The 27373-nt window shown below is 40.8% G+C and overlaps 1 protein-coding gene across 6 annotated transcripts in view; it reads left to right on the plus strand.

Moving 5' to 3' along the window:
* Positions 1 to 27373, plus strand: part of ZMIZ1 (zinc finger MIZ-type containing 1) — a 344245-nt gene that overhangs the window by 111576 nt on the left and 205296 nt on the right. For 5 of the 6 annotated variants that reach the window (XM_050335676.1, XM_050335717.1, XM_050335708.1 and 2 more), the window contains exon 3: positions 6931 to 7013. The exons of the other annotated variant lie outside the window; for it this stretch is intronic. The gene's annotated coding sequence lies outside the window, so the exon portion shown is untranslated. The remainder of the gene's footprint in view (positions 1 to 6930; positions 7014 to 27373) is intronic. 6 annotated transcript variants of the gene reach the window in all.

Genomic DNA, 27373 nt, shown 5'->3' on the forward strand with positions numbered 1-27373 from the left:
TCTAAGGCTTTGTGGGTTTATGTTTGTTTGGTTTTAACGTTTTCTTTAAAAACCAGCTCTCCTCACTTTTGTGCTCCCTTTTTGTATGTGTGCAGTGCTGTACACACAACCCTGTTCCGTATCACATTGGGGAGGAATGCTTTCAGACCAAGACAAATCAAAACTTGTTTATTAATGAAAGGTGTTTAGTGTCGTGAAACAAAGTGGAAAAAAAATACACCACCACCAATACAAATGTAGTGGTTTAAGTTTCCTTCACCCCAGTACTTTTGCACTTAATGTAGGGTTTGGGTTCCACCCATCCCTCCCCTCCCCCCACCAGCAAAAATAATGCACACGTATTATGTGTAGTTCTAAGCCCATTGCTCTGCTACTGTCCTTAAGTAGTAATGCTACGAAGATTTAAAAAATATCCCCTGCCAAATATACGACATTTGTTGCTCTCGGAGATGATGGCTTAATTTTTAGTATTCCTTGGTGGTTTATATCTTGACATTTCTTATGACCTACAATTAAAATGACTTTAGTGAAGTCTCAACTTATATCCAGATTGCTGCCTGTGGTTGAGCGTCTCCAGGGAGAGCCTTGAACTGCTTGCTAAATCAATTTGTTCTTTTCTCAAAACAGATTAAATATATTTTACTATGTTAAATTAAAAAATAAATAACCCCATATGACATAACTGCAACATGTAAAATTAAAAATGTGCTCTGTGCATTTTGAAGGGTGGTAATTTTGATGCCAATGCTGTGCTGATAGTATTCCACCAGAGAGAGCAAAGAATGGTTAAAAACAAGCATGTCTAATCCTGTCTTGCTGTTCTGCTAGTCTCGTTTGAGAATTAAGTTGATGGCACACTACTTGGGTGGGTGCTAACTGCTAGATGTGGCAATAATCTTCTTTAGCAGAGCCTGAGACACTTTGCTTCCACTGCTTCACCTCCCTCGAGTTAGATTTTTTTTTTATTTATTTATTTGCCTTACTCATGCCTGCTGCTTTCTTTTCAGGTCAATCTTCTCCCTATTCCTTTAGCAAGACTAACTGCAGAGCTTGCTTGTGACTCACCTGCACCCTTAGCCAATGCTTCAAGTATAATTTTAGTATGTTCCTCCTGCCTACAGTTTATTTTGCATCCAAAACACAGGAGAGGCAGAGGAAAATCTGTAGCTTCTGGTGCTCTGCAAATCTGCAGAGGATATAAAGGCAGCTGTATGCAGGGAGAGTCAGATGCACTGGCTATGCCAGAAGCAGCCTTTGTTCTTTCAAGCCACTTCCATGGTTGTGCTTGAGTGGATTATTGTTTAAGGCTCTGTAAGTACAATAGGACTTAAGGAAAAGGGAAGGGGAAAATTTTTCTAAAATAGAACAAAACAAACTAAAAAAGTTGCTACGGAAATAGATGGCAAATGGTCTCTAATAATGGGATTTTACAAGAGATGCCCAATCTCCAGAACAATGGTTCAGTTTAAGCCAAGATTAATAGTGCTTATTATCCTATGCCTGTGAGTTGGCCACTCACTCCTCTGCTATAAAGGGATGCAATCTGATGTGCTGCTGCCTGCTGCGGACAGGGGAGGAGCCGTGACTACGATGGGCACTCATGAAATGGTAACGAATTGCAAACTTTAGTTGTTTAGGATTGACCTGCCCCAGGCTGATTTTTCCTGTCTCTGGCTGGGCGCTGTTGGGCTGGAGCAGGCGCTGGAGGAGAAGCGGCCTGGCGAGGGGCTCGGAGCTGTGCCCGGACTGACTCCATTGCGCACGGCCGGCACAGCCAATCTTTCTTATTTCAGCTCAGGCCAGAGCCACCTGCTTCAGCTTATAGTTTCACAAAGATGTGCTAAAGTGCCCGTCCTCCTGGTTCCTGCCTATACCCCTGATCCAGCCTGCTGACTCTCACGCAGCCCCTTAAATCTGGGGTGTGGGAGTGGGGTGGGGTGCAGCACTGCCCCGGGGACTTCAGGGTTTCCAGGGCTGTGGCAGGAGAGCAGAGACATGGACAGAAGCAATCTTGGGCTGGTGTTTTCAGGTGCACTGACTGGACCCATCTTAAATTCAGATGCAGCCTGAAAAAGAAAGGAGGATTGGAAAAGTGGTTCTTTCAGTAATTAGATTTTTCTGAAACAACTTGGGAGAAGAACAAAGATTTTTGTTGTTGTTGTTGTGCTAAACTGGAGATTGTGATACTGTGAACTGCTGTCGTGAGGCCTTACAAAGTAAGGGTATGACACAACCCAAATGTTCTCTTCCATCTTGAAATAAGGAAATTGCGAATTCATGGCTTTCTACAGATTAGAAAAGGTGTACTCCAGTTTTTGGGTTTTTTTTCTGAAATAATGTGAAATACAACTCAGTGTTGATTTTAAGCTGCTTTAGAATTTCAAAAAAGTCCAAGTTTCTAAAAACTCCTGAGTTGATGGAGAGCTACGATTCCTAATAAGGACTGCATATAATACTTAAGCAGTCTGTAGAAGTTTGTTAATGTTTTCGCATAGCAGAAGTACGCTTGCTGACCAGTAAGCTTATTTAGGAAGAGCAGCACTTCATGTTCTTCACTTATGACCCAGTTACAGGCCTGGATAAATGAGAAGTTGGGATTGCTGACATGCTGTGGTTTTACAGGAATTTTGAGTTAGAACATATTCTGCAGTTCAAGGAGAATAATGCTGGAACTTGAAAATGATTTGTCAAAGTAGGAAAATACCCTGAAGTGCACCTGTCTTATGTATTTCTGTAGGAAGATCGTGCAACATACTCTCTCTATCTTTGCAGTATTTTTGTTTTCCAGGAATTTCTGTGTGGGTGTTTTCCATTTGCTATCTCTTCGTTTTTATCTGTTTGTAGAGGCTAAGTGATATTTTGTGTATGGAAACTGAATGTTTTGCTCTTGGTTACCCTTAGAAATTGATTTATTTACAGTTATTTATGTCCAGCAAAGGCTGAGTGCTGAGGTGTAGACAGTGAGATACCCTGGGATCCCTTCTGCTTTTCTTGGAGGGTAAGGCTGAGGAAGAGAACCAGGGCTCCAGGAAGATCTATGATAGCCTGATGTATATTGAACTTGCCTCTAAAATCTGGCAACCACCAGGTGGGACTCGAATGTAATGAGAAAGCACGGAAAGATCTTTGTGCTTGACCCAAGTCTGTTGCAGAGATATAGCTGGGACTGAGGAGGTTTAAAGATGAACTGTTGTGTTACTTCCATATTGCATGTCTTCTCCTTACAGTATTTCTTACATGTTTTGATTTTAAGACTTTTAGTAAAGCACGGTTTGCTCTGGGTGTTTCCCTTATATGTGTTGACCTTTTCTGTTGATTCATCTTGGCAAAATCACTAACAAATAGAGCACCACGTTAAAAGAAAAAAATACTGAAACTATATTGGGCCAAAATTGGTGGGTTTGGTAGCAGAGACTGCAGGGCTGGGGGACATAGTGTGGGCTGCCCTTCAGGAATGCTTCAGACTGCAGTGAGGGCACCCTTGGGGGACTGCAGCCACCCTAGGCCAAAGCAAGGGTGTCCTTGAGGGACTGGGACAAGGGAAGGAGGAGTCCAGGCTGGGACAGGGGAAATGAAATGAAGCAGCAAGGAGCAGCTGAAGGATGAATGAGTAGCAAAGAGGAGCAGACAGAAACCATTGCACACACAACCTGCAGCCTCCTGTGCTGCCTGCTGCCTCACCAAAGGCATTGGGCTGGGTAAGGCATGGCAGAAACAAGGGAAGTTAGGCTAATAAATGGGGGGAGAAAACGTGTTGGAGTCCAGTTTAGCCTTGGCAGGTGGAGGAAGGGAGTTCCCCTCAGTGTTTGCTGAACTGCTTAGTCTCCTTTTTTTGTTTTTCCTTCAGCTTCAGAAACAGTAACTAACAATGTGCTAATTGGCAGTAAATAAAGTAAAATTAAATTAAATTACATGAGTTGAGATTGTTTTGCCTGCTGTGTGGAGACAATAGATTTTGGGGTTTCTTGCATTCCTTTTCCTGTTTAAGTCTTTGGGATTTACCTTTACAGCTTTGCTTTTGAACTTTGGAAGTCTAGAGACAAAATATATCCTTTAAAACAAACATGCAAAGAGCTGAAAGCTGAAATTTTTATGTGATGATGAGACTTTGGAGAGCTGGCTTTAGGAAAAATTCCTGCTGCTGCAGGGGACACGATAAAATCACTGGAGTTGGCAGCCCTGCTGTGTAGCCTGTCCTTCCTCCCCTCGTCTCCTGCAGCCTTCCTGGCCTGTGTTGGTTTTCTCCTTCACCGCATTGATTTTTATGGTGTAATCTGCACTGAGCAAGAGTTTTGTCTGTTATGCACTCGTAATGCACCACATATGCCTTACTATAGAAATAGGCTAATACCGAGTGCCTGGGATTACGAGCATCGAGCAGTTCGTAGCCAAAAAATCATTTGGCCAAAAAAACCTGCGTTTTTGTGCTCCCTCTGCTGGATCTGGAAGAGCAGGAAACCCTCCCAGCTGGAGCGCCGCTGGCTCTCCTCCTTCCCCCACCTTCCAGTCCGGTCACCAGTGGGTGCTTGGGGAAAAGACTCGGTGCTTCCCAGAGTCTGCTCGTGCAGCTGTGCAACGGGCCATGAAATAGGTGGGAATGTGGAAAGAGGTGGAAACTGTGCAACATAAAATGTAGAGCTGTATCACAGGAAGGCCGTGGTTTCAGACCTGGAAAGGTGGCTGAGGCCAGCCAACTGTGAGGGCTTTCCAGTTGATGCCTCTTCCCTACCCATCTATTCTCATTTTCAGGTGTAGCTTGCTACCCCCAAACTTTGCCAGTGAGACTGTTTTGGGCATCTTCATAGAAATAGGATGAGAGAAGGGATTGGGCTTTAATAAGAAGCTAATTTTATTTTTAGAAGCTGATTGCAGTTCTCAGCAGGACCCTGTGGAGTGTGCTGGCAGAGCTGTGGCTGGCATGGGGGCACAGGAGCAGGTTGGAGTGGTGGGGGGGACATGCTACAGCCCCTGAGCAGGTTGTGTGGGGAAACCAGGGAGCAGATGCTGGTGGGGACAGTGCCAGTGTCCTTAGAATCAGCTTGGACCTGATTTGTGAAGGGGATGGGTGGTCTGTGATGTGAATTCACAGAAATGTTAATGGATAGCCCTTTTATTTTAAGAGGTTCTTTATAAAACAAAGTAGGAATTGTGGTGCCAGTTTTATAGATGGGCAGAATAAAGCACAGAGGAGGGGGGCAAAGCTTTGGCATCATGTGCTGCAGCAGTGCAGTTTAGGCTGGTTTAAGCAGCCTCTGTTCCTCCCCTCTGCCATCATGGCTGATCACTCCTGCCCTGTGCCTGCTCCCTGTGTTGTGTTGGCACAGCTGTTTATGAGAAAACATGCTGAAGGAAATTAGTTCCCCAATCCAGCTAACCATGCAGCTGCGCAAATGCAGTGTTGGAAGCAAGAGTCCAGGAGGGAGGAGTGAGAGGTAAAGTTTTAAGCATCCAAGTAAAAGCTTTAGATTGGTTTGCCAAAGCCTCATCTAGTTACACCTGGAATAGTACCCAGCTCTTGAGTCAGGCAGAACAAAAGTTTATCCTTTGGAGGAACAAACTAAAATAACTAATTCCAGCTTCATTAAAGACCAGTCTGCATTAGCTGAGAAAGTCATGTTAACACATACTAAATCTGAATCAATTAACATGTTTTTCCTGGCTTGTATAAGCAGAACAAAAGCACTGGGGAAAACTTCTAGATGAGAATAAATCCACATTCTGGGTGAAAACATTCACAGTTCAATGAGGCCTTAAAAGCCAATCATTCACCCAGGGTGCCTGTCAATATGTAACTCCTGTAAAATTGCCTTTTGTTGTGAGACAAGAAAACCAGCAGAGTTCCTGTCTGAAGGAGACGGTCCCTCGGTGACACTGTATGTCTTGGGGTGGGATGGCTGTTTCTAACTTAGGGTTTTCAGTCATGTTTTTATTCTTTGTAAATTATCATTTAACAAAATAAATATGACTGCAAAACACACATTGAATATGACTAACAAGTTGTTTGTAACAACTTGAGGTTTTACTTCTGAATTTTTTAAAGTCACCTGTGACTTTCGCATCATATGAGTTGTTGTGAAAGTGTCTGCTCCTGTAGGTGGTCCTTGGGGAGGAACCTGGACTGGCTGTAAATTGTGTGCCTTTTATTTTTTATTTCCTAATAAATAGGAAATTTTCGTGTTTAATGGAAAATTCTTTCGCATGAAGGTTGTTTGGAAGTTAGTCAAAAGAGAGGCAAAATGTAGTTATTGTGTTACTTTTATCAATATTTGCTGAGTTTTGGAGCCTGGTTAGTATAAGGCTGTAAGGACACCTTGTCTGCCTGCTGAAACAGCATGTAACAAAATATATACTGCTTGTAAACATTCCCCTGTCTCCCTTTGCAGTCTTTCTTTATAATTAAAAAGCATTTCCTAGAAGTCGCAGTGCTGTACCAATGTAATCCATAAACTTGCTTTGTTTTGCTATGGACAGGATGGTGGTTTTGAGGTATTTTGGTGTGTTTTCTTAAGCAAAGTTTGGGGGTTGGTTTATTTTTTTTAATGGCACTTAGCTTACAACAGTCAGAGAGTACCCCCTTTATAAAGAGGATAAAAGAGACTTTAGCATGACCTTTAACTGAAAAAAAATTTACCATTTGGCCCAGGAAATTTTGTTATAAACCTCAACAGATTTCTTATTACCTTTTCCTCATTTCATTGTTACAGGCAAGAAAACCTGTAACACTTAAACCCCATGGACCGAGTGTCAAAAGTTTGGGGATGGCAGAGTTGGGGTGGAACCTCAACCCAGGCTTAGATCTGGTCTTCCAGGGTTGGTCCTCGGACTCCTAAATGCTCTTCATTCATTTCAGGTCTGTTCACTGAGCTGCTTCAAATGTTGCCATGTTATGCATGAGAACAGAAGCATGATGTGTCTGTATTTTTATTGCAGGAAAATGGGTCTTGTTATGTGAGGGTGTTGAGGAAACAGTCCCCAGCTACCGAGAGGAAGAAAGGCCAGTGGGAAATATTCAGGTAGGAAAGCTGTGTGTGCCATCAGGGGGTGAAAACACTTGTGGGCCTTCAGTCTTTTTACAGATGCTGTGTCGTGTTTTATGCTTGAACGGCTGATCTGGTCACTATCAGAGTTTATTTGTTGTTTTAAGAAGAAGCCCTGTTTGGTCAATTGATTGCAACAACAAAACACTGCAAGCAAAGCCCTCAGCATAAACATTCCTCGGGCTATCCCTGGTACAGTATTGATCCTGATACAGAATACAAACAAATTACTCCTTGCTATAAAACAGAGCAGTAATATGTTCTACTTGCTGCCAATAAATGTTTATTTATAATAAACAAAGCAGAAATCCCTGAGTAGAAATGAACAGTAGTTTCAATAATGCATTCAATATCTTATGTCCAGCTGTTGTACAGAATTTAAAAAAAAAGCAGAGTGGGCACTCTAGGGTTTCTGTTTCTTCCCTCACTTAAGAAAAATAATCTTGCGGACTTGTTCTGTTGCTGCTTTTCCTTTTGCTTTTAGGATTTTTTAAAAATATTTTAAGTATTTTGTATAGCCATAGGTAAGCTCATCTTTGCCTTATTTCCAGTGAAGTTCATTGCCTCTCAAGAATTTGGCCTACATCATAATTTTCTTGTGGACCAGCTGCCTCCCCTTACATTGCTATGTGGGTCATCTCCACTTTCACTCCTTGTCACATTCCCATGGTGTTTCCTTATACTGGGATGCAGCATTAAAGATACTTTGGTGTATCAGTGGCTGTTTTGAATGCAACTGAAATAAGGAGGGGGTGTCTGTACCCTGTGACCATCATCACTGAGGGTGCATGGACGATAACTGAACCCATTTCCAAAATGAAAAAAGTTAATGATCATCAGAACATAGATTTTTTTTTTTTTTTTAAATCTGCTTTACCGTGCTCATGTAATTCTCCTCATCCATATTTTCAGTGCTGCACTTTGATGAGTTACAGACAGTTGACCTCCAGGCATTTCTTGATGAACATTTCTGTCTGCTCTCAGCCTTGAAAAACTCAACCTTTTCAAGAACTGTATGGGAGAAAAATGTGTAAGACTAATATTTATAGGCTGAAAGAGATGGGAGAGGAAAGACTAAAGTGTAAAACTTGCTTCCAGCAGAAATGCCATCCCTCTTTTACCTCTGATAATTAGAAGCATTTCTGACATGGCTGCAAAGCAAGTTAGTGGTGTGTGCCTGCCGTTTGCTGTGCATTTGTACTGCAGGACTGTTTTGCTTCGTGTATGGTGATGCTTGCTTCTACTTTGTTTTCAGACAATCACAAATTTCAGCTGATACTCACGTATTACATTATGATTCACCCATACTCTTACATTTTAAACAATCACTTCCAAGTACTTACACATGATTCTAAAAATATGAGGTTGTGATTCAGGTTCACGTTTTGAGTATTTTTTTTTTTCATAATGTTTAACAAAGCTCATTTGCATGAATCCTTTCATTAATAGTTCTAACTGAAATAATCCTGGAAGACTAAAAGGAAGGGAGGTTTTAAATTCCATAATTTTATATATAAAATCTTGGCTATATTAAGAAATACTGCAGTACTGATTTTAATAGTAGATTCTAGTAGTAGATTTAGAGGACATTGCAAATAGTTTTTAGAGATGCCTTAGGATGTATACAGTATTTATGTTCCCTGAATATAGGTCTGTGGTGCTGGTCTTAGATAATAAGAAAATAATATGTGCAGGCATAGAAATGCAGCAAATAATTAACAAAAAGAACACTCAACACCAGAGCCCACCACATCAAGAAATGCCCTGTTTTTAAAACTCTGTTCTTGGAAATTTCCTGGAGATTTCCCAAGACTTGGATCCTGGTTTTCAAAAATAAAATAAAAATCACTTTTTTAGATCTGTGAGGAAACTTGGGAAAGAAGTCCCTTGCTGTGCCTTTGGGTCATGTGACCTCACTGCTGTAGAGCTGGAATGTTTGCCATGGTATTTCCGGAGGCTACATAAACACACAGAAAGAACAGTGGAAGTTAGGAGGATTTTAAAAAAATTACTATATTCTTTATCCCCCTGCCTTTTTTTTTTTTTTTTTTTGGCAGGCTAAGTTCATTACACTTTAAATGTGGGGTTTTTTTAGGATTTCAGAAGAGTTTTTATTTGATCAGTCCAGTGAAGTTTAAGAATTAATCTGTTTCTTAAAGAACAAAGTTAAATGATATTTAACAATTTTTTTAATTGCTTATTTTGTCTAGAATTAGTTCTTACTAAATTTAACACCTGGTAACCTACATAGTAAGCTTAACCCTGTTGTTTAGGTGGTCTTAATTGTTTACTTTTGGCATGTGTCATTGTTAGTGGCATTCAGGAACCTGACTTGATAGCTGTCATCTTGCAAGCTGGAGTAATGCAAACAAAAGATGGGCACTCAGAGGAGGTTACAGTGAAGAACCATTTCCCAAGTCCTGCTGCGGTGGCACAGAATCCCAGTGTCAAATCAGAAAAGCACAGAATTAGTTATGGCTCCTGGGATATGAGGGTTAAGATTATGCAAACCTCTTCTTTCTAGCTGTAGGAATAGTACGTGCTCCTTTGCAAACACCAGCTCAGACGGGGATTATGAGGACCTCGGTGTGCCTGTAATGCCATGGACGTGTTATGTCTTAGTGGCAAGGTGGGCTGAAGGGATCCTGCAGTCCCTTTTACACCCTGGGCTGCCAGAGATGCATCTTATTCTTCTCCCTTCCCCTTTCAGCCCAGCTGCCTGTTGAGCAAGGGCAGAGAACTGATCTGTTTTAAAAATAACCTGGCAAAAATGGGGAGGGAGGGGGAGGATGAATGGACTATTTTTAGCTTAACCATCTCCATTCTCTACACAGTACCATAGCTGTCCTAGCACTACTGGGAGGGGTGGGGAAAGGGCAGAGCAATAGGAGCTGGTAACAAGTGGCCAGAGATAGGAACTGCTTGTTCCAGATTGCCTCTGTGAGAAATCACCCCAGCAATGTGGCTGTGTATTCCATGAGGCTGCTCAGGACATGGTCAGTGGGAGGTAAATAACCATATCAAAATGGGCTTGTTGCTGAGTCAGACTGTTTATTGCATCAGAACTTACAAAAAGGCAACATAGCTGGTCTTAGAGCTTTCCTTGTAAGTATGAAACACTAGACTTCTCCTCTGCTACCCTCCCCTTCCTCCCCAGATTCAGGCTCTGAACTGGCACACTGAGGAGGACCCTTCGTAGATCTGGAATTGAGCAAGGGCTTGGGTTCTGCACATTGTCAGGTCCTCTTTGCTCATCCTTCCTGTCTGCTTCTGAACTTTTTGAATGCTATCTTTAAGTGTGACTAGTTATTTAATTATATTCTCCTAGTCTGGAAGTATATGAAGTGTAGAATCATTTACTTTAATAAAGTCTTATGTTTTGTTCTCTATAAATTATGTAATGTCTGATTTTCACAGTTGTCATATTGTCTGACTTCTGTGGGTACCCCACATATCTGTGTGGACAACACAGATGTTGCACAACAGAAGAAGGGAAAGAAGGAAGAGGAGCAAAATCATCAATTGAATAGCTTTGAAGGTGTTTAGGGTAGGAAGAAAGGCTGGAGGTTTGAGGAAGGGAAATTGTCCCTCTGTTTTGTTGACAGAAATAGATGTAAGAAAATACAAGCATCTTACAGTCTAAGACAAGATGGGAAGAACTGGTTGACGTGGCTGTAGTGATAATTTTGGAAGTGCTTCCATGCTGTAGGGGCACATAGGTATAGCAATTGCTATCTAGGCCACTGATGTTTGGGTCACTTCTGTTCACATTTCCGCAGTTTCAAATCTGTAAAGCTGAGCTGGGACATGCTCGGAATATGAAGGTAGCCAGCTGAACTGGTAGTGTTCCCACTGTTTTCTGGATGCTCTGCTTCATCCTTGTCAGTACTAGGGGTCAGGGGAATGGGGCGTGGAGACTCCATTTTTCCTCCCTGCTCCCCTGGAGATTATTGGTAGAAAACTGTTGCATCCTGTGGCATAAATGGCATACTGTGATCATTGGTCAGCCTTCTGCATTGGTCTAGTCTAGAGTGGTGGTACCTACTGGCCTGTAGCTAGAGCATTTGATTGGAATGTGATGAAGTTGAGAAGTTGTCCTGAAACTACTGGGCTAAAATATATGGGGGAAAACATAGTTTCAAAGATCAGCTTAAATATAAATGCCCTGCTATTTTTATAAGTTATCTTTTGTAAAGTAAGCCGTGATCCAAAGGTAAACTGTGTTTTAAGCTGAACATTATCTGCTTGTAAGTGTGTATGTGTGGGGGGGTCCAAGTGAACGCACAGATGTGTATAACTGAGTAAAATCTTGGTAACTTCTTGCTTGAATTGTCTTCAGTGTTGTACTTTTTAGTAAAATGTCTTTATGAGACAGTGCAAGGACTTTTTATAATTGTGTAATGATAATATGTATATCTGAATAATACTTTTCATGCTATTTGGCTTTTCCCCTTGCCATCTAAGGATTCCTAAGGCTTTATAAGGAAACTTGCTTAGGCAGACCAACAAGAATCATGGTTGAAACTTGTTCTCAAAAGCTCTGTGTTTCTAATGGCCTTTGACAGCAGTTGGGAAAGATGTCACTTCAGCATAGTGAAAGCAACCAAAATAAATTATATTTTTAATGAAGGTTTCTCTATCTGGATGAATTGATACTGGCAGGACAGTATTGGTTAAAAATAGAAGGTCCTTCTGCAGACACATTGCAGACTATCCTGGTTTTATTTTGTCTAAACAAAAAGCAGTGTACATATACTGAGTGTAAACAGGGCCTTTCAGTCTGAGGTACTTCCTTTGGCGGATGGGTTCTGATTTTTTTTTTTAAGTAAGTGTTGCTTTGAAGGGAGACCAAATAAAATCAGTATTCAAGTATTCTGTTTATCATGTGACTGCATGGAAGATTGCTGTATCTTGTACTAGACTTACTTTATGATGATATGGACAGGATTTTTATGGCCTTATAAAGGATGCTAGCTTGCATTCCTCTCTGCAAAGAAGTATTTCCAAAAGAAATAATACGCAAATTGAATATTTATTTTTGTTCAATACAAAAGTATTCATAACTAACTGGCAAATATTTTACTTCTCTGCCCTCCCTTTTTCCATTAATCTTGTTTAACTCCTCAGTGTTTTCTTCTGACTGTTAGAAAAATGTTCTTCTAGGGTATTTTAGATCAGCTGCTCTACAAGCCAAGAATTTGTATCTTTTCACTGAAAGCACATGCAAGGAAAAGGACTGAATGATTATTTGACTTACACAGCTTGCACATATGTATATTGTATATTTTGGATATATTATGTGTGTGTAAATTGAGATCCTGTTTCAGAACAGTCTGTCAACGGTTGAAGATTACATATGTATTTTTAAATGACTGACAAATTTTAAATAAGGTTACATTAACCTGGAATAATAACAGTGTTGAGGATTTTAAGGCATATTTCCTACTGAATAATGTTTAACTGATTTCCTCTATTTAATCTTATTGAAGTTAGTAAGTTCAAGGTATAACTGTTTTTTCACACATTTTGTTAGGCCTTGATATTTCTGACAGAGTAGTTTTCTTTTCGAGGCCTCCAAGTAGGAAAAGAGAAAGTTGTTTCCCTCTCCAGACAAAAGAACAGTGCAAGTGTAACCTCAGTTCTCAATTTTTCTTTTGTCTGTGTCTCTTAACCTGGTATGATTAATTGGTCATGTTTTCAGATATTTATGAAAGGATAGGGAAAAAGGAAGAAAAACATTCCTCTGAAGCAAGTATCAGTGATTGAAATGCTGCCTTGAATCACAAAGATATGTATGACTGAGATCCGTGTTTCCAGAGTAAGAAAACTGATGGTCAGGTGCAAGTATATAAACTACTTGTACTCTGCTGAGGATGTATAAAATATGTATCTGCACCACAGATCAAACTAAGGCAAAGACAAGATTTTAAGCTAACAAATAATGGACAACATCCATGTATATGTAATGTAATCTAGAAATCTCGCAAGTCAAAATAAACCCAATTAATCTGCAGAATCTGAATATGTGGAGTGTGTCTACCACACATTGTGGGGTTCCTTCTCTTTTTGCTTTTACCTGTTCCATACAGCAGAAAGCTAGACCAACTAAAAACTCATAACACTCCTTTACAGTGGAGTGGGAGGAAAAAGAAGACAGGCATGAACACCACCTTTCAAAGATGCTAAGTGTTTGCCACAGCAACAGTCTGTTGACAGAGAATTCAGCAAAATAATTATGTGTTGGTTACGCTGTTTTCATTTGTTGCTTTATAATGGCATACTGTAATAGAACTTTGTCTTGTCCGTGTGCTCTCTTACTGGGTGGGCAGAAGCTCTCTAACTTCTGTAGGCTGGTTGCTGCTAAATATAGTCTAGCAACGACCATTTTATTACCATCCTTTTAAATGTAAACATTCCCAGTCTCTTCAGGCGCTCTTCTTACAACATGCCTTCTTTTTCCCCTGATGATTTTCACTGCTACCCTTTGATTTTTGTGTCATTTTGCACTGAATCTGTAAGTTTCTCTTACATACTATTGCCAACCACCAAACTATCCCTGCTCCTTTGATGGAAACTATGGCATCAGAAGAGCATTGTTTTCTCAGGTCCTAGTTTGATAATAGGTTTCCTTCTCTGAGCACATTCCTCTTTTGGACTGTACAAATGTCCACCAAACAGAGCGGATTCTTCATTGGTTGGTGGGATGGATGCCTGCCTGTGCAGAGAGTCCATTTAACATCTACAGTATGGTAATGTGAGTGTTATGGTCATTATAGTCCTGGACCTGATAGAAGCTGAGGAGCTAGAGATGGAGTGCTCTCTATCAGTTTGTAGAGTCTTGCAGTCTTTGCTCTGCCTTTCCCTCATACCTTTGGCATTTCTGGTGCCTGTCTCGTGCCTTTTTTCTTGTACTGCCTCTGAAGTTCTCACCTGGAGACCTCCCATTTCCCTCCATCTGCTCAGAATGCTCAGGTTATGTTGGTTTGCAGTCAGAGCATTTTGGAAGTTCAGGTTGAGGGAAACTAATAGAGGGATATGCCCCAAGAGAAGGCATACTTACACCAAGTCTCATGGGCAGATAAAAGCTTGAGCTGCTCATCTTCAGCTGCCCACATTCTGTGTGGAGCCAAACCAGAAGCCCCATATCCATCGTTAGCATTGTGTTGAGCTCGAGCTAATAAGCTCGGTCTCTTGGCAGGATGTGTTAGATCAGGCTTACTGCTGTGCTAATTGTGCTTACACAGCTTCCAGTTTGGAGCTGGCTCATTTACAGCTGGCTTGGATGGTGGCCAAGAAGGCTCGCCTCTGCCTGCAGTATGCCATGTAGACATACACACATCCAGCACTTGAACGTGTCTGTCAATAGCAGGAAATTATATTTGGAGGGAGGGGAAAATCTTTGGCCTGGCTGCAAGCATAAACAAGGACAATATTAATGAATGAGGAAGTAGGTAACAGTTTTAATAAGGAGAAGGTTTGATTATTCCAATTTTAGATTCACTGCCACAAGTTGTTTTCAACGCCCATGTTTGGCCCTATCTTGTTCCTCATTTACCACTGGTTTTCTGGTGGTTTATTTTTTCCTGTTACAGTATGCCTTGGGAACGTTTCCTGGATTTAAGAAACTTCGTTGTAGAAGTGAGCAGCCTGGTATTTTAACTGGGAAACAGAAACTAATCTAAACACAAGGTTAATGGCAAATATAGGCAAAATTTCAGAGGAGAAAAACTTGCTTTTATGATTAGCCCATGCAGTGTTTTTTGTCTTCCCTTACTTCATCTGTTAGTAAGTTAGTTTGTCCATTGACTATAATATAGTGTCAAGGACTGGCCCATCCTAGTGTGGAATTTCTGTAGTTTCCTAAAGGTAGTGGATACTCACTAGTAACAGGAATTATACAGGAACAAGAAACCCAGAGCTGTAAAAAGTTCAAGTTTGTTTATTTAGGTTTGAAAAAACTAGAGCTCAGAATTACTTGAAAGCCACATCCTCAACTGGCATAGATCAGTTTCATCAGTTACCAGCAGTTCTGTTATTTACTTCAGCAAGAATTCATCCCCTCCATTATTAAGAAATATTTTATCTGTGGAGGAGGGTAGTGGTGGTGGATGGGAACATATGAGTGTGTGTTATATAAATATAGAGAAAACTGGGCTAATCTCTTCATTTATTGTGAAATAATAAAATGATTAATCAGCCACATCACTATGAGCTCTCTTAATATTTGAGCCCATTTTCCTCAAATTTTTTTTTAGTCACAAACATCCATGCATCGCTGCATTAACTTGCTTGACAGTTTAGAGGCCACTTCTCCTTTTGAGCAAGCCTCAAAGAGACATTAACAACCTTCTAGTTCTAAAATCACTGTTATTAAAACAACCAGGGGAATGTATCTCTGCAAAGGCAGAGCTGAATAATGATTTAGCTCCCAGAATTAATTTGAAATTTCAGAAGCACTAAGTAATATTTTAGTGGCAGTGTAATCCTGTACATTACATATTAAGTCTGCAGACTGCACTGCCAGAGGAAGAACCCTGCAGTATTTAAATGACACTGTAACACCACAGTATTATATTCAGGTCATTAGGGGGCATTTTACAGGATTGAAGTTATCTGGCAGAATGTCAAGGGTGAATCATATAATCTCTGTTTCTTTGCCTCTCCAAATATGTAGATTAGGGGTTTGAAAAATATAAATTACACCTGCTTCACCAGTGTTCCTTCTCTGTCTCTGCCCACTGTATCACCTGTGAACCACTTGCACGGTCAACAAACACAGAGAGGAAGGGAAAGGGAGCAATAGATATAGATGGCTCAAATAGCAGATGATGTAAGTGGAGAAAGCAGTGTACTGAGGGTTGTGTTGGTTTTTCTTTTTTCTCTGTGATTCAGAGCAATTGATAGATAAGCATAAACCAAAGTATTTGGCTTTTGTGGCAGCTGTCAGTGGGTGTCCAGAATGATGAAAAATTATGAGTCCCAAGATGAGTGTTTTCCAGAGCAGATCCCTAACACTAACCTTATGAAGAGGCAGGGGCACTCTTGCAATTGAATGTACCAAGGCAGATGGATGCTTCTATCCCCTTTGTGCCTTAGAAATTCCTTCTAAATTCATATGTGTGACCTATCATAATGATTTTGATACCTCTTTTCAAATGTGCTCATCGCTCAGACAGCTCTGGTTGAATTTAGAGAGAGATGTTAGGCTGTGAAATTATGTGTTCTCAGCAGCTCGTTGCTGCCTCTGGCAGAAGGTGCTGCCATTCAAATCTGCTGGATAGAGAGTTCACATGATTATTCTGTGCACCATTAGAGACAAACTAAGCTGGGTTAGTTTAAACATGTAAATAGTAGCTTTAGATCATTCTTTCTGCAAGAAACATAATCATCACAGGAGTAGCCTAGCCAGCTGATGGGCAGCAAATTTCACCACGCGAGTCTTCCCTTGTCTTTGGGTTGATGCGAACATTTGTTGAAAATAAAAACAATAATAATAAAAATGGATCACTGGAGGTAAGTGGAATTTAAATGATGTCTAACTTCCAGTGGTGGGAATGGCAATGGTGACATGCTGGTTGGTCAGGGGTTGATAAACTTTTCAACCAACAAAGTGGCCATCATACAAACAGGACACGTGATTGTGATCTTTCTGCGCTCAAAAGTGGTCAAGGGGGAACCACCAAGAACAGTTTGCATATTTGAAGAGTTTGTTTTCCTCTAGTCTAGAATATGGACCACTTCTTGCATCAAGTTTTAGATAATTCAGCGTCTGCTTTTCTCAATTGAAACAATCATGCTGCTCTCACTGGTGGTACACTGCTAATGCCTGTTTTGCTTCCAGCTCACTGAAGGCAAACATCTGGAGTACAGTCTTCACTGTCCTTGGCTGTTCCATCTGTTGTGGCTTCTTCTGATTGCTATCAGTTTAAAGCATTGCCACCTATGGTTTTGATCCAGAAACTTGCCAACCTGGGCCTCTAACTTTCTATAAGGACTGGTCAGGAAAATAGGAAGATTGTAGGGCAAACCACATTATTTCATGAGACCATGTGTATATAATAAGTTCTGAATAATTACACAATAAAGTAATCATCCAGCAAATTGTTATGCTCCTCAGTAGGGAACCTCAATAATAAGTCTGGCAAAAATAGAACTTCTCTTTTAATAGTCATTGTCAAAGTATTTTTTAGTATTAGCAGTGTTTATTTAAAGTTGAACTGATACCAGGTTCACTTTCCAGTTCTTTGTAGAATGAAAATTCTTTGCTCAGAATGAATCTTAATGATAAATTGAAGGTATTTTAGAAATAGGGTTTGCAGTGGAGTTTCATTTTCATGTTTATTCCCTTCATCCACAGTGTGGTGCAGGATTGTAGATGTTAGTCTCAAATAATGTCTTTCTAAAGACTTTGAGTAACAATTAACTACATTGTTCTTCGACTTTTTGAGTTCATACATGAAACCAGGGAGTTGACTAAATTTGCTTGTTTTGTTGCAAAAATGTGGTGGACTTCTGCACACAGTTTAGTGGATTGGATTCAGTACTGATAGTGGTCAACGTACCTGTGATAACATTCAGCATTTCTGGGAGGGTTTTCTGTAGCTGGTAAATTTATTTTTATTTTTTTGGGGGGGTATGAATTCACCCAAACCCAATTTATTACTTGTAATATGAATGTACTATGCAAGCCATCAGAATATTTGTAGATGTAATGCTCTCTGATGGAGATGCTTACTTTGCAGTATGGCTGCTTTCTTACTTTCATAAGCTTGCAGTGGGTTCTTTCTGGGCAATGTGCATGCACACATAAACACACAAAGCATGTTACCTGCCTGAAGCTTCAGGCTATATTTGTAAGCCCAGGTGTTGTATTTCTAATGCCCTTTGTATGAAATGTGAAGTGATGGCTCAAGTGTAGAAGCTGCTTGTGTGTTTATGAAACGTGGACAGGCACAGTCTGTGAGTTCAAGTGTCTTATGAAAATGTGTGTGTGTGGTAAGGCCACACTATCTTCAGAACAAATTTTTCATGTTCTTAAAGACTTCTCAGTCTTTAAAAGTGGTGTGAATGACAGAATATCTTAAATACCTCCACATGTGTTTGTATTTAGTAGGTGTAAAATCACTTTCACCAAGGTAACTTGGTGAAAAGGAGAAACATCTGCTGAATTACTTTTCATGAAGTAGGTGGTTCTTTTACGTTTCTATGTTGTGGGGCCTCCTAGCCAAGAGGGGAAGAAACATACAGGTATGGTGATCTTTTACATAAATTAAACAGGTGAATTATGGGTGAATAAATATGTGTGACAAAGAGATAATATAAGGAAAGCAAAAAGTGTTCATACACAAAGAACAGTGGATGGTGCCTACCTCTCCGTTATGATCCCAAATGCTAGAAAATCAAAGGCTTCATTCTTGCTGGAGAGACTGAAAGAAGGTCGAGTTCAAAAATAGCTCTGGGTCAAAAAGGAGGGAGGAGAGAGAGACTGTATAGTCATTGAGATGAGTAACTTCAGATAACGTTTGAGTGTCTGTGATGTCATAGAGAGAACTGCTGCTTAGGAAGAGGCCTGCCTTAGCTTATATTTTCAATACAGAGACACATGATAGCACTACCAGAAATGTGCTACTCTGGGTGCAGGTTGTCATTATACCCTATTTACTGGTTTCTATTGATTCTTCTTCTGTGTATGTGTGATGCTGGGACTTGCGAGGCCACATGCCTTGATTGTCTTGTGGCAATATGCCAAGCCATTCTATAAATCCTTCCTCATGAATTATGGAGAAAAAAACCTGTCCTAGACTTTTAGGAGAACAGTGAAGGTTCTTGTGTAATTTAACCCTTATTCTTGTCTTCAGCTGTGCCCTTACTTGCACAGCTCTAAACTGACATGAATGTTGAATGTATGCTCTAGTCCTTATCATCACTGTATCACCTTGAAGTAATATCTGAACTTCTTTTTGTAATGTAATACAAGAGATCTCAAGTCAAACTGTACAGAAAACTGAAGTCAAAGCACCTTTTTCTAAAATAGACTAAAACTTTTGGTTTCAAAATATTGCTATCTCAGTATTACTGTGAATATTTACACTGTTTCTTTGAACCTTAGCAATTTCCTTGCCCTAGGAATAAAAGCTGAGTAAGAACCTGGGTAACTTGTAAGAAATGCTTATCCTAGAGGTAAATGTCAGTGTGGCAGCTCTTAGGATAAATGTTATGTAAGGATTTGTATTTTTTTCTTTGATAGAACCTGACCAGCTAGGAAACGTCTAGTTCCAGCTGTACCTTACTATTACACTATTCAACTCTGATCTGCAAAGCCCCTAGTGGGAGTAAAAGAGTAATTTGATTTCTAGACCATTATTTTTGCCTCCCTCAGCTCTCCTTGCCAGAAAGGATGCCAGTTCAGTAGCACCAAGTCTATTTGGAGGCTGATAACTAGCAGTGTACCCCAGGGTTCTATACTGGCTCTAATCACAGACTCACAGAATATGCTGAGTTGGAAGGGACCCACAAGGATCACTGAGTCCAACTCCTGGCCCTGCACAGGACCATCTCCAAGAGTCACACAATGTGCCTGAGAGTATCATCCAAAACCTTCTTGAACTCTCTAAGGCTTGGTGGTGTGACCACTTCCCTGGGGAGCTGTTCGAGCACCCAACCACTCTCTAGGTGAAAAACCTCCTTCTAATATCCAACCTAAACCTCCCCTCACACAACTTTAGGCCATTCCCTTGGGTCCTGTCACTGGTCACCACAGAGAAGACATCAGTGCCTGTCCCTCCTCTTCACCTCACAAGGAAGTTGTAACTGCAGTGAGGTCTCCCCTCAGTTTCCTTCTCTCCAGGCTGAACATATCAAGTGCCCTCAACCTCTCCTCATGGCCCTTCTCCATCTTCGTGACCCTCCTTTGGATGCTCTCTAAGAGCTTAATATCTTTTTTGTATTGTGGTGCCCAAAACTGCACACAATAGTCAAGGTGAAGCTGCCCCAGTGCAGAGCAGAGCAGGACAATCCCCTCCCTTGACCAACTGGTGATGCTTTGCCTGATGCACCCCAGGACACAGTTGGCCCTCCTGGCTGCCAGGGCACTGCTGGCTCATGTTCAACTTGCCATCGACCAGGACCCTGAAGTCCCTTTCCTGTGGCACTGCTTTCCAGCATCTCATTCCCCATGTTTGTACATCCAGGGTTGCCCCATCCCAGGTGCAGAATCCGGCACTTCCCCTTGTAGAACTTCATATAGTTGGTGATCGCCCAGCCCTCTGATTTGTCAAGGCCTCTCTTCAGGGGCCTCCCTGCCTTCAAGCTATTCAGCATCTCCATTAGTGATCTCTGTGATGGAGCAGAGTGTATCCTCAGCAAGCTTACCTGGAGGAATAGCTGTTAACACCAAAGGGTCGTGCTGCCATCTGGAATGACCTGGACACTCTAGAGAAACGGGCTGACAGGAACCTCACAAAGTTTTTCACCTGGGGAGAGGAATAACCCCAGAGATCAGTATTTGCTGGGAAAGCAGCTTTTGCAGAAAAGGATTTGGGTGTTCTGGTGGAACCTAAGTTAAACGTGAGTTGACACTGTGCCCTTGGGGCAAAGAAGGCCAATGATATCCCAGACTGCATCAAGCACAGCATTGTCAGCAGGTTGTGATCTTAGCCCTCTGCTAACACCAGTGAGGTCACACTTGGAGTGCTGTCTCCAGTGCTGGGCTTCTCAGTGCAAGTAAGACAGGGATATACTGAATAGGGACCACCAAAGGGCCACAAAGATGCTGAAGGGACTGGAGCATGTCATATATGAGGAAAGGCTGAGAGAGCTGGAGCTGTCAGTCTTGGCGAAGAGAAGGCTCAGGTGGTATCTCGTACATGCATAAAAATACACAAAGGGAGGGTGCAAAGAATAGGGAGCCAGGCTCTGTTTAGTGTTGCCCAATGACAGGACAAGAGGCAGTGGGCACAAACATCACTTGTTCTGCTATTCTGTCACTTTGGACATGTTTTCAGTGAGGTGATTTCTCATGCACCAGGACTTAGACTGAGGTAAACAACTGATTTTGCTGTTAGCTAGGTATGGCTTTTAGTGAACTTAATTTCAAAGATGACCACAGAATGAAATCTGAGGGAAATTGCGTAGTGAGCATCATGAGGCCAGTGTCATTGCTGCAAGATAAGGTAGCTTTGTAGGTGGTGTTGCCTGAAGAATGGGGATTGGGTGATAAGTTATGAAGTGTTTGTAGCAGCAGAAAGGGTTTAATGTTGCTGAGAGTTCTTTCCTAAATGCATTAAAAATCAAAGTACGGGTGGATTTAATCCCAGACAGGTGTACAAGTACTTTGACTAGATACTGTCTGGATTTAGAGACAGTGTAGGGCCTAATATGCCAAGGAGGAAGGATTTATTTAATTTTTTTCAAAAGCAGCTGATACTTCTAGTTAGTTTTTGAGGAAGTGTCTTCTGCAGGTGTCTCAATATTTTAACCATAGTTTTTCAGAAAAATTAAAAGAAATGTAAGGTATAATGCTATTGAATGAGGTAACAGTCTGAAAACTCCCGCTCAATAAACTGTTATGTTCTTCAGGAAATTCATGATATATCAAAAGCTGTTTCTTCAGATAGCAATCACTGATTTAGCTGCCCAAAATGAATGGGAAATTCTAACATGGAGAGAAGGCTCTGTCTGCTTATAGGGTGCTGGTTTTGTATACGGAGTTCTGGGCTTGTCTTGAAAGAGGTTCTGACACACAACAAAACCGATGAAAACTCTTGCAGCCAGCAGTACTTTCTTCTGACTGCACATTTCTTGTTTTATGTGTATGATATCAATTTAAAGACAATTCAATATTTTCTTCTGTTTCCCCCTTTTTTTTTTAAGTGACCAAATATACTAGATGAAAACAGATCATCCAATTAAAAGATAAGTTGCATATTTAAGATGAAGCATGTTCTCTCCTGCAGGAGTAAAACTGTGATTGTATGTCTTTCTAATTAGTCTTTCTGAACAGGGCATAGAAAGGTGCATCTGTTGTGGTGGCAGTGCTGTTTGTTTTTTTGTTTTCTTTTGGAATAGCTCAATGTTTTCTTCCGATAATCTGTTTGCTACTGCTGTGAAAATGAAGCAATATTCACTGGACCAACCAGTATCTTGCACTGTTGGTAGAATGAACAGCAAGACACACATGCCTGACCCTTAGAGGTTTTGTGTATAACAGATTGTGTTTCTTGAAAATGAGCATTTGTAGGTTTCTTCTGTTTAAACTCGAAGTCACTGTTGGAAGGGGTTCTCTTCGTTCACAGGGAGGGAGGCGTGTTGGGGCACCAGGGCCCCAGAGGTCAACCTGAACCCAGGGGACCTACTGGGAAATGTGAAAGCTTTGGGGTGAAGTTTAGGTTTTCAGATCTGGTCAGATGTTGTTTTGTCACTGAACGTGTTTGTGCTTTCCAACCTGGTTGAGATGAGCTTTATATTTAGAATGCTGCGTAGCACAATGAGCATTGCTTGCCTGCACTGAGCCACTGCTTAGGTGACCAAATACACGAGCGAGCTGATTTTTGCACTGAGCAGGTTTTTTTCACAAATGAGCATAATTCCCACTAGTTCCATTTTCAAATCTGTCTAAAAATAAGTGATCTTTAGTGTTTACACGTGATGTCTTGGAGTCATTAATTATTTATCTGCTTGACTATGTGTGTGAGAAAGGATTTGATTACCCCTGTTTTACAGGAGACAGACGGGGCATGAATTGACTTGTAGACTGCCTGTGCTATGGTAGAGTGCTCCACAGAATTTGTCTTAAAGCTTTTCAAAAGCTACAAGGAAGGGTGTTGCTCATTGTGCTACACTTTATTTTTGGAGGATTCAAGAGCAAACTGCTGCAATCATCAAACTGGAAGGAATATTGCCTTTTCTCACTATTTCTGAATTCTCTAGAAGGCGTTATCAAAAATTGTTAGTGTTTTCAAGTCTCATAATGGTTTAAGAGACTTGTGCCTACTGAAGGAAGCTCAAACCAGCTCAGTTGTTTCTTTTGAGGGCAAGGTGCGGTGTGTTGTTTGTGCAGCCAGCCTTGGCAATGCCTTCCCCTCCCCAACTTCTTTGTCCCCCTTCTTCCCTTCCCCCGCCTCCCCAATTATTTTTCCAGAGACCTTGGCTTGCTGCTTCTGGGGCAGCAGCAGCAGCTGCTAGTGCTGTCCTGTAATTCTTCCATCTCGGTCACAGGGGACTGGAAGGGAAAAGACAGTCTGTCTCAGCAGCAGTCCACCAGCTGCTGCTACAATCTATAATGCGTAAATTTGCAAAATATAGCTTTTAATTTTGCTTTGCAGTCAGAATGAAAAACTAGAGTGCACCACCACTGCCATCGTTGATTGATTAATAGAAATATGTGCTTCTTACTCCCCAGTTCAGACTTGGATAAAAAGTACTTAGAAGTGGCTAAAAATAAAAGGTAAGAAACCTGACAGACTTTCCCACCAACAGAGTAATTAACAACACATTGTTGTGTATGTGTGCTTGAGAATATGCTCTAGCTTGGTAAAAGCTGTTGAGTAATGCAAAAATATTAACTACATTGGAGTATAAAATTATGCTTAGGGTCATGAGACTTTCTGAAGTACATGGATAAGCAGGACTTCTTTGTTACAGCATCAGTGGACTGAGAGAGTCCCACAGATTTGAGCCTAAGAGGCTTTCCTGAAACTGTGTATTGAAACATATTTTTGGGTTTGAGGTTTTTCTTAAAGGAAAGAGAAAGGGAATTGAAGAAGAATAAGCAGTGTAGTTACTGTTCTTTCTCTGATGGCAATGAATTTGGAGTAGCAATAGAAACTGCTTGTTTTGTGTCCAGTCACACACCTCAAGTAGGCAAATGGAAAATAGAAAAGGTAAGCAGCCCTCAAACTTCCACTGGGAATGGATTTGTAACCTCTTTAGTGTGTATTTATGAATGATGAATCTTTTAGTTGGACTGTGCAAGAAGAACTAGCCATAATATGGCCAGAATTTGTGAAGGAACTTGTTTGCACTGGATAGTTTGACTCAGTGGGCTATTCAGAAGACTTGAACTATAAAATACTATTCATCCATAAAAATAATTCTTGTTGTTGTGGCCCATATTGTTGGCCAAAGAAAGGCTTTTGCATGTATAGCTAAGAGAATTATTTTTATCACAAGTCAGTTTTGTAGTTGATGTCCCTAGAGACCCTGTTGCCCTCTTCATTTTTCTTTAAATGCTCTGAAGTTCCTTTGTTATGGAAGTTGCATGAGAACTCTAGTGCATGAAAGACAGAACAGAAACCTTTGTGTGCCCAGTTGTTATGTGAACCATGAGATGTGTTTCATCTGGGCTTCCTTGCTGGTAGAAGAGCTCGTGGCAGCTGGCTACCTGCTTTCCTCAGTTGGTTTCACTCAGGTAGGGGGCTCAGAGAAGCCAGCTGCCCTGTTGGCCTGCCTGCTCAGGGCTGTGTGTGAGGGCTGTTTGTGGTAGGGTGAGTTGCAGATGGTGCCTTCCCACATGTGCTCCGGAGTCAACCCAAATGTGGAGCAATAACAGATCTCATTTTGTCAATGTGTCCGTGTTTTAACCCTTCTGCTGAACATCTGTGAGTGTACTAGTGTGCAAGCTGGATTTTGTTTTGCTGTGAGTTAGAATATGGTGGGTCCAAACCAAAGCTTCAGCTGCAAGTTTGTCAGGATCTGGGAGAGAGCAGATCTAGACCTTGCCTTAGTGGACACCCTAACTCTGTCAGTAAAGGTGCAGAGTAACCTAGTACCCATCCCCTTAGCAGTCCTGATTTCTGTACGTCTTACTTGACACTAATGTTAGCAGTCTTAAGTGAAAGGATAAGCAAACTCTAATCTCACAAGACACACTACTTTGAATAAACACGTTGTACAGACATGTTGGCAGAAGTAAACTAAATCTAGATGTTTCTTTGGGACTTGAAAGAAAAACAATTTAGAATAGTTTGAGGAACGAAGAAAACATACTGCGTGCAAATGTGTACACATACTGTCTTAAATTTGTTGGAGTTTTTTGGCATTTTTGGTGAAAAATACAGACCCAAGTGTATACCATGCTTTCCAGCTCCTGGGAAAACACAGTAAGAAGAAATTACATAGTGAACCCTTTTTCAGGCACTTGGGAAGTAATAGAATGGGAGGGGTTTTTTTTTCTCTTAAGTCCATCCTGGTTATATTTTTTTAAAATAAACATAGTATTCTCAAATATTTATGTAAAAGCAGTGTTCAGTGGTCTCACTTCATTGGCCAGAGATGTAAAATATAGTGAAGTGCACACAGTTTGTGTCCTTGGATGGCAGTGTTTTGGGTTGGCTACCTGCTCACTTGCAGAGGGAGGACAGAAATGAAATGACAGAGGCTCTTCACAAGTAAAAACCAGCAGAACTCTTGAAAATACTATTTTAGCCACAGTTTACAATATTGCATGTTCCTAGTCTGTCAAAGTATCAGAAATTAACTATTGAAAACCGTTTGTGTTTAACCTTTAAAGAAAGACTGCTAGAATATGTTTTAAAACTTAAGTGGTAGAAAGCTGGATTGAAACTTTCCAGCTTCTGACTAAGTGGCAACAAAGGCCTCTAGGACTCTCATTAAAGTTTCTAAGAAAGCATGTTGACCTTTCCAATATGTATTTTGATTTGTCTTCCTATTGCAGTAAAAGCATCTATCTTCTGCCAGTGCTTTCTGAGCTGTGCACTGAATTCTTTTGAAGATGATTGAATTTGCTTTTTATTGACTTTTCCTTCCCTTCAAAATTAATATCTTTATTTTAACATTCAAACTCCCAAGCACAGCTTCTTTCACACAGAGATGGTTATCTTGGCACTACAAAAAAGACCCTTACTAGATACTGATACTTAGAGGACAGGCTGTTTTATTTCCATTCTGCGAGGACTGATTCTTAATGAAAAGAACAGCATTAAAGTCTCAATGAGAACCAACCTTTCCTTACTTCTGCCCCTGTGGGGATTTGAGCAGTTTCTGCAGCTTCCTGCTTAGACACTGTATGCAGCAGATGCCACTTCAGGGGCAAAGCTAACCTGGGAGTAAATGAAGAGTGATTTGGAGGGAGCACTGAAATTTTTCAGCAGGTGCAGTCTCACTCAGTATTTCCTATGCAATGCTTTACATCAAAATGAAAAAAGTGGCCATTACTGTTGTATCCTGCCTATGAAACTTTGGCTATGGACAGTAAACTCATAATCTACTCTGTAGATCAGTTCTGGTGCTTAGAATAAAACATTTTGGGACAAGAACAGCCAGAAATAGATACTGAAAGACATTTCAGAAAGGGGACCTAAAAGCATACTGTAATCTCCCTGAAAGAATATGGTATCTAAACAGCGGGAAACTTAATTTCTTAATTCCTTAGCCACAAAACTCTTTGGTAGTCAGACCTCTTAAATCCCCATATTCCCCAAAACCTTTTTAGGGGAGGGAGAACAAAATATAAGTTCTGAGCTTGCCTAACACATCACTTGGGATAGCATCGCTTCTGTTTGTCCTCAGTAAACACAGTGCCATATCAGGAGCCAGAGGATAATCTTTTGCTCTAAATTGCTTTCCTATAATATCTGAGGCTGCACAGTCTAAAATCATGAGTGGAGAAAGGCTATTCCGAGTCTCTCATTTTGCCTGCTGATACAAGCATGATTTCATTATACAAACATTTGCTCCATTAATTGTGATTATTCCTAATCCTCCATTTTGCTTAATGGCAAAACATTTCACTGGAGGGAAGAAAAAATTAGATTAAAGACTTTCAGACAGTAAAGGCTACTAATTGAAACCTACAAGGGATACCCCCATCATGGAAATCCAAAAATTACAAAAGTTATTACTGATGTAACTGAAGTAGTGATACTTGAAAATCCTCGGGCATACATTTTGCATTAAGTTTTTGTATGTTTTATGTCAAGGTTGCTTGTTTGTTTTCTTGCTCTGTAAGAGCATAGCTTTAATAAATGTGCACGCATAGTGCTACGTGTGCTTTTACAACATGCATTTTCCTGTCTTCTCATAGAAAGTAGAGGTTTTGATTCTGCTCATGTGTCCATGTGGACCTCTAAAAGGAGATAAAAGGCAGATGGGAATGCTAGAACATTTTGGTTATGTTTCTCTCCTGTTTTTCTCCTCTTTCCTTGTTTTTTGTTGGGTTGGGTTTTTTTAGCGCCTGTCTCCCCCTGCAGTAACCTTGCATTGAGGTCTTGGAATAAAATGATTTTCCCTGTGCAAAGCTCACGTGTGTGTGTGTGTTTCTGTTTTTTCCCCCCCAGTCTGTGGTACACACACAGCCATGTAGAGATTTTACAGTTTCT

Source organism: Myiozetetes cayanensis, unplaced genomic scaffold (assembly GCF_022539395.1).
Source record: "Myiozetetes cayanensis isolate MyiCay16 unplaced genomic scaffold, myiCay2020 scf10, whole genome shotgun sequence".
Classification (NCBI taxonomy): Eukaryota; Metazoa; Chordata; class Aves; order Passeriformes; family Tyrannidae; genus Myiozetetes; species Myiozetetes cayanensis.